Source organism: Dasypus novemcinctus, chromosome 1, assembly GCF_030445035.2.
Source record: "Dasypus novemcinctus isolate mDasNov1 chromosome 1, mDasNov1.1.hap2, whole genome shotgun sequence".
Lineage (NCBI taxonomy): Eukaryota > Metazoa > Chordata > Mammalia > Cingulata > Dasypodidae > Dasypus > Dasypus novemcinctus.
The window spans coordinates 191,238,193-191,246,482 of NC_080673.1; positions in this window are offsets into that span (position 1 = coordinate 191,238,193).

Sequence of the window (8,290 nt, forward strand, 5' to 3'; positions counted from 1 at the left end):
TAAAAGCGTACTCAACACTCAACACTCTGAGAAAAATGACAATTTACTCTTTGTTGTCAGTTTTGATTCACCCAGGGTTACCAAAATCTATTTGAGTACAGAATACTTTTTTCAAGGAACATCTGTAAATAGTCCAAAGAAATAGTTTGTGGATCACATTCTGGGAAATGCTGATGGGAACAGTAAATGAAGCAAAGGGAAATCTATTTTGTTCTTGAGGTTAGAGAGAATATTTTGTCTGAATTCTCTAGAATCTTGACAAGCCCTGAAGGCATCCAGATGCTTATCCAGAGATCTGAAGAATTCCTATGAAAGAGGGGTGTTAGAAAGGGAAGTAGAGATTTTAAAACTTTTAAAATTTTAGCTCAGTTTCCTGGGTCATACAGAAAAATTACCCAGCTCAATTTTAGGAGATAGTCGAGCTCGGAATTCTTTAATGTTCTATTTTCCTCAGACCATGTAAACATCAATTTACCATATGTAGCAATTTTGGGGATATTAATATAAACTCTTTATCCCAATGTCAATATAATTTCTTAAAGGTTATTAACAACAACAACAACAAAAAGATATCTTGAATCATTATTCAATGACCTAGTTCCACAAACACAGAAAGGATGAAGAATCCTTGAAAAATTTTTAGTTCAAAAGTCAGTTTTTCATTTGTGAAAACTTTTTGAAACCAAATGTTATTTAAGAAAAAAAAAGGAGTTGTATTATTTCAAAAATGTTGATAATAATCTTATACATACATCATTTTTTTAAACTTACCCAAAGTTCGGTGAGTTCCAGTTCCTCAAAACAGACCTAATAATTGCAATTTTCAAGTAGATAGGTAATCAAGCAATGAATGTCTCATGATGATGGAGGAGGTTGTTGTTATGCGCAGAATAGCGGGGTGAGGAGGGTGGGGGTTATATGGGGACCTCATTTTTTTTAATGTAACATTAAAAAAATAAATAAAGAGAAAAAATTTTTTAAAAAAAAGAAAAATAGACTTGCTTTATACAGGAATTACTTTTTTAAAAGATAGTATCATATAAGATTCCAGGAAGTTCATTATCTTCTAGGGTTATTACACCTATAAAATTGCAAATTTGGATGTTAGAAAGACCTGCTGAGTCAAATTACTTAGTCAGTGTGAACCTCAGTTGCAACATTATAAAATGAGCCAGCTTTATAGGCTATTGCAAAATTGGTGCAAAAGTGCTTGACACTGAGCCTAGCACACAGAAATCACTCAAGGTTAGCTTTCACTGTTAGCCCAATTCCCTATTTTACAGAAGTAGAAAATGAGACCCAAAGAGCATAAAGGATTGGTCCAAAGTGATGCACCTTGTTCGTATCAGGGCAGGAAATGTAATTTAGACACCAACCCCAGTGCATTTTTCTTTCCACCACACCATAACAGTAAAAACCAGGAGTAAGGGAAAGAACTTGGAAACACATAGAACTAGATGTGCAAAGGAACTGTAAATTGAAAGGACTGAGATGGACAATTGACTTAAGAGTTGAGAAAACGCTTGATGTAATGGAAAGGTCATATACATAAGGTTAGTCAGGATGGCCACACAAAAATACTTTTTAATCATATTTTGATGAAAGGTGGGAAACATGGAGAGATGAAGAGAAAGCAGGGTTAGAAGAAGAGATGGTAGCAAAAATTTGAAGGCTGCAAACAAACTACATTCCAAGACCAGCATTCAAATTGTTTTGTCCATCACACAGAGTTTGAGGCAACCTGGAATAATGATAATCAACATTTAATGACGACTTGCTGTATATAACAGGCACTGTTCTGAGCTCTGTCTGACATATCTTTTAGTCCTCTTAAGAATGGAATGAAGTAGATATTATTATAATTTCCACTTCCAGGTGAGAAAATGGAGACACAGAGTAATTGAATATCTTGCCTAAGACCAAGTACTTAATAACTGGAGCAGCCAAGAATTAAACCCAGCCAGTCTAACGTTAGGACTAGAGCTAGTTATTATGGTAGAATGGAAGAGAGGGAGAACAAAAACGACAGGGAAATGATGATTTCTGAATGTTTTTCCTCTTTATAGGCTTAAAATTAAAATGTGTCAAAGATAGAACAAAGATGCAATTTGCAGATATGTAAATATATATACAACCACATAAGTAATTGCATACATGATTTTAGTCCGTTTTCTGGTAAATTTTAAGTAAACTGTAGAATGTAGTGTACAAAATTTTTTTAAAGTCATCAAACTGTGAGAGGAGAAACTCCCATGTTTTGCAAAAGTTGGGTAAACTTTCCAATATAAAGATTGCTCAAATCCAAAGACTCCAAACATAATCACGGACTTTTTTTTAATTTGGTAAAATCTGACTGCATTTATAAATGGCAAAGATCCAACAGTATGAAACTATAAAGTAGTTCAAGGTACAAATGAATCATCAGCAGAAAGATTGAGAGATTGTTGTATTATATTGAGAGGGTTAAGAACTGGTAAACTCAGTTTTAAGATGCACATGAAAACATTGCCACCATACCATGGTTACTACCTACAGAAGAGGGTTAAGGGCTCTGGAATCCTACAGACTTATTTCTATCCCAAATCCACAACATAGCCTTGTGAACATAGGCACATTACTTCATTTCAATAAGCCTCAGTTTCTTTGTATACATAAGGTGCATAATAATATTATGTACTTCACATACAATAATGCTTCTAGAGTGATTATCACAGGCCTCTATCTAGGAGACAATCAATGTTTAGCTATTATCACTGTATAGGTTACACTTTGCTCAGATATTTATAATAGTTTTAATGCTACCAATGACATACTGAATAAATTATATTTGCTTGTCATTCTCTTTGATCACTTTGTGGCCAATTTGACCCTTGGGTTTTTCTTTGAACTTTTCTCCTTCCTTCACATCTGTATCATTGAGCTATAGTATCTTTCCATCCACCTCTGTGACTACTGCTATTCACTCATTTCTCCTCCTGTTCTCTCACTGTGGGATGGTCCAAGGTTCAGCCTTTGGCGTTCTTTTCTCTCTTCAGACTCTTTCCCCAGAAAACTCAGCCACTGTCATAACTGCCTTAATCACATCTAGATGGATAATAACCAAACCTACCTCTACTACTGACTCCTTTCTTGTGCTCCTTGCACTTACCAGCTGACCCTGGACATATCTATGTTATTGTCATGCTATTTGCTTCCACTTGACACGACTAAAATGCCAATTACTGCCGACTCTTATAGACCTGTTACATCATCATTCATATTTTCAAACAAAAGAAACTAACTCTCAACTTAAGCAGAAAAAGAATTGATTGGAGGGCTATATGGGCTAGCTCACAGGATCAATGGAAGGGCTGGAGAACCAGCCTCAGATATTAGGCAGAAACTAAGGGAACCAAGACACAGACATAACTCCACTACAGACTCAGGCTGCTGAGAAGGCTGCCCTGATATCATCACCACTGGACACTTACTCTCAGGCTGCAGTACTCTCAACTCTGCCACAGTCAATAATCTCTATCCCTTCCATCTTTCCATCATCCCTTCAAAAATCTAAACTCCACATGGGAGTGTCTGATATACCCAACTTAGGTCATATGCCTACACTTTAGCTATGAAGAAGCTTTGAAAGAGAATATGTGATCCCACACATACTTACTTTTGGCTCCCATGGTAGAAGGTAGGCCCCTGCCTTTCTGCAGTTTTGGGATCCTTATGAAATATGAAGAGTATTTGTGCTTGGCAGCTGAATACAATAAATTTTCCTAGACCTTCTTATAAAACAAGCTTGTCCTCCTGAACACCTTGCTTTTGTCATTTCCTCAAATCACCCAGTGCATAGCTCCTTCTCACCAATCAGTTTCTGGTTTCTATCAACACTTTCTTTGACATATTCCTTCACTTTAGTCCAATCTCTCATCAACTAATACTGCACTTTGAAATTACCATATGCCTAGATTCTTCCCTTACATGTTTGTTGCAGACATTTTAGTAACAGTGTCACAATTTTCTTTGAGATGATTACCTCTCCTCCACTGCATCTAGGATTGTTAATCAGGGTGTGCTCCTTTCCAACACTCAATAGGCAAATCTCTGACCCAAGATGAACCATCAGATGCTTTCTCTTGGACTACAAAAATTGAGCAGATATAAAACAAAAAGTGAAAATGATCGTATCTCGTTTATTTCAGGTGAGGAATATTGACAGTTCTGTAGAATAATTCTTTCTACCTAGACCACTGGATTTGATTTGGTCCTGTGTTTTTCCAAGTCTGATACTTTCAGCTTCCTATCTATGAGTTGCCCCTATATGCCACCAAAGCAAAATTCCTTTTGAGCTTAAGTTGAATTTCAACCATAACTCTATGACTGATAAAACACTGATGTCAAATTAATTCTTCTGAATTATCTCTTAAATCATTTCACTCCTCTGGTCAAACACCTTTAATGGCTTCCCACAGGATAAATGTGAAACGCTTTCAAATGTCCTCCAAATTCCCCTCCTCTTCCCCCATCACGACTTCAAAGATCTTTTCAGGTTTAGCACCCCTACTCCTATACAAAGGTAATTTTCTCCTACTCTAATATTTCACTAGATCTTGTTCACATTCCACTTTTGTTTGTACCTGTTATCATGATACTCTCTTCTAGCTTGGAATGCTTTCCCCATTATTTTCCTCAAACTAAATACTATGCAATCTTCAACATCCAACTATTATCCTATATTCTATATCTTTGTCCTACATCTACTTGCCATCTCAGTCAAGCTTCTAGAAATAATTTATACTTATGTGTCCACTTCCACAAATTCAATTCATTCTCCTCTACCTATATCAAGATGTCTTCTGCACCCTTATTCCACTGAAATGGGATGTCCCAACTATCATCTTTGTTCATAAATCAAATGGACAGATTTTGGATCCTCATTTTACTGATCCTCTTCACTCCATGTACCAAAATTGGCTACTCCTTCCTTCTTGAAAGATTCTCATTCTTTAACTTCCACAACACCATTCTCTTTTGATTTAATTCTATCCCTCTGACTAAACTCAGCTCTCCTTCCTTCATTCACCACCCAAATGTTGTTTGCCTTGGGTGTCTCTTAGGCTGTCTTCTAAATTTACTCTCATTCTTTCCCTGAATGAGTTCATCCATTCCTAGAGCACTAACTAATGTTTATATGACTTCCAAAACTGTATATTCCTGAACTTCAGGTCTGATGTATCAGTGCCTATCCACAGTGGCAGCACTTGACAGGGGAACTCACTTCTCTGCACTGATTCTGAATTGACCAGTGATGGGTTTCATGTGGTTCCTATTTAGTTCCTGCCATAATGAATGGAAGGCATGTACTAAATGGAAACTGGCAGAGAATGGACAGCTTACGCCAGAAACCTGGGAGTCATCTTTGATTTGGAAAAGCCAGCATATTGTTTCCATGTCCTCAATATCTCTCAAATGCATCTTTTTCTCTGGAAGCTGCACTGCCTAAGTCTTAGCTCAATTCTTTAATTATTCCCCCTTCAATAAGGCGCTACAACAGCCTCCTTTAATCCTGCCTCCCTCCACCTAGTCACCAAAACATTCGCTCTAAAATATAAGTGTGATTATTGCACCACACCCCAAACATTTTCATGGACCTCTCCTGGACCCACAGTGACTATGTATGTGTGCTTAAACATGAAAAATTCCCTGATTAGTGACCCATGCTTATGCCTTCAATCTCATTCTTCCTCATGCTCTTCTTCTAGAACTATTTCTAAATACAAAACTGGGCTTTAGCCCCTTGACCATATTATTTAACATCTTACTACTACTCTGTGCTTGGCACATGCTGTTCATATTATAGGCATTAGTCTAAACACTAGCTTCTTTCTACATTTATTGCTATCTGTCCTTGTATTAGTCAGCTGAAGGGATGCTGATGCAAAATACCAGAAATCTGTTGGCTTTTATACAGGGTATTTATTTGGGGTAGAAGCTTACAGTTACTGGGCCATTAAAAGTCCAAGAAGTACATAAGAGGTACTTTCTCACCTAGAGTCTGTTGCCACGTTTTGACACAAGATGTGGGCATGGTCTATGAGGGTCTAGCCTTCTTCCTCCTCCCAAGGCTCCATGGTCCCAGCTTCTCCCCTTCTCAGCTGCAGGCTGGGACGATGCTCTCTCCACAAGGCCAGCTATAAACTGTCAGGTAGACAGCTTGTCTCTCTTCCTGGGGCCTCTGCCATGTCTAATGGAGCCTTCTCTCTTTCCTCATGTATTTGCTTCTCTGTGTGTTTACTTCCTGGGACTCCAGGATCAAAAATTCCAGCATCAAAACTGAGCTGTCTGCTCGGCCTTGTGGTTTTTTCTGTGAGTCCCTGCCCACACAGGGGGTGGGGACCCAACATCCTACTAACATGGCCCAATCAAAGTCTTAATTACAATTTAATCAAGTAAAAATGAAATCTCTGAATCTAGTACAATACAATATGCCCAGAGGAAAAGACCAGTTCACAAACATAATCCAATATCTATTTTTGGAATTTACGAACAATATCAAACTGCTACAGTCCTGCATCCTTTCCTCTCGGAAGCTGCCTCTCCCTTCTTTGTGAGATGTTTGTTAGCATTACTAAAAGTAGTACAATCAGACACTTCATTACATGCCTCTTGAACTTGAATCAAATCAAGTCTTTGGATCTGAAATTCAGAGGATAGAGGAATTAATTAAAGGACACTCAAAAGAAGTAATTAGACACATCAAAAATTTAGGAAATTCTACAGGAGAATTGACCTGGTGTCATTCAGAAATCAATGGCAGAAATAAGTGGATGGGATGGGTGGGGAGAGTGGAGGACTGTCTAGATTAAAACTTGAGAAACATAACAACCAAATGCAATGTGTAGACCTTATTTGAATCTTAGATGTTAGCAGATTAACTGTAAAAAGACATTTCGAGGACAAGTGGGGAAACTTGAATATATATTAGATTGTATTAAGGAATCATTGTTAATTTTGTTAGGGATAAATGGTACTGTGGACATGTAAGAAAATATCCTTATATTTCAATGTTGCTTCCAAAAATATTTAGGGGGAAAATGCCATGATAGCTGGGATTTACTTTAAAATACTTTAGCAAAGACAAAAATAGAGAAACAATATGGAAAACCTTAACCATTATTTAGCTGGTAGATATGTTGATTGATACATTAAATATTCTTTATACTATTGCCTTTATTTTTACGCACACTCAAAATTTTTTTGTAATTTTTCTCATTCCAAATAGATTTCTTTAAGGAACTTAGCAAGTTGATTCTAAAATGTATATGACAAAGGAAAGGCCCTAAAATAGTAAAATACTCCAAAGAAGAAATAAAATGGGGAAACTGTCCCATCAAGTATTGTTTTATTACAAAGTTATTTTAATTAAGACAGTGTCTTATGAGCACAAAGATAAATCAATCAATGGTACAGAATAGAGTACTGAGAAATAGAATGCATATATGGAATCTTGATGTCTAACAGAGATGACACTACAGATACCTGGAGGAACAGACTTTTTAATAAATGATGCTAGGACAACTGGTCATTTACAGGGAAAAAAAATGAACCCCCACATGAAGCTATATACAAAAATCACATTTTAATGGATTAAAAACATATATGTGGTAACAAAATGTTTTAAAAATTTAGAAGAAAATACAGGAGAATATCTTATGACAAAAGGATAAAGAAGAATTTCTTAAATGAGACACAAACCAGTAAGTAAAACACTGGTCAGTCTTACTTTACTTGCCAGTTTTATCAGTCTGATTATTCTACTATAATCAGATGAAAAACTTTTTGCTCATCTAAAGATACCATAAAGAAAGTGAAAAGACAAAACATAAATTGTTAAAGATAACTGCAATTTGAACAACTGACAAAGGATTACTATCTAAAATACATCAAGAGCATCTTTGAGTCAAAAAGAATAAGTCAAATAACTCAGTAGAAAAATATCTACAAGACATGGAAAGAAAGCTAAAAGGCCAATAAAATATAAAAATGCTTTCAATTCTATAAGAACAAAAAAAATGTAAAGCAAAACCATAATTAGATATATAATATATCCATTAGATTAGCAGAAATAAATAACAAATATCGACAAATGTTGCTAGTAGGATTATGAGTTGGTACAATCACTTGGGGAAAAAAATTTGGCATTATCTTGTAAAGTTTAGCATGTGTATATCTACAATCTAGCAGTTTAATTCCTTAGGTATACTTTCTAGAGAAATCAGGATGCATGTATGAGAATATTCACAGA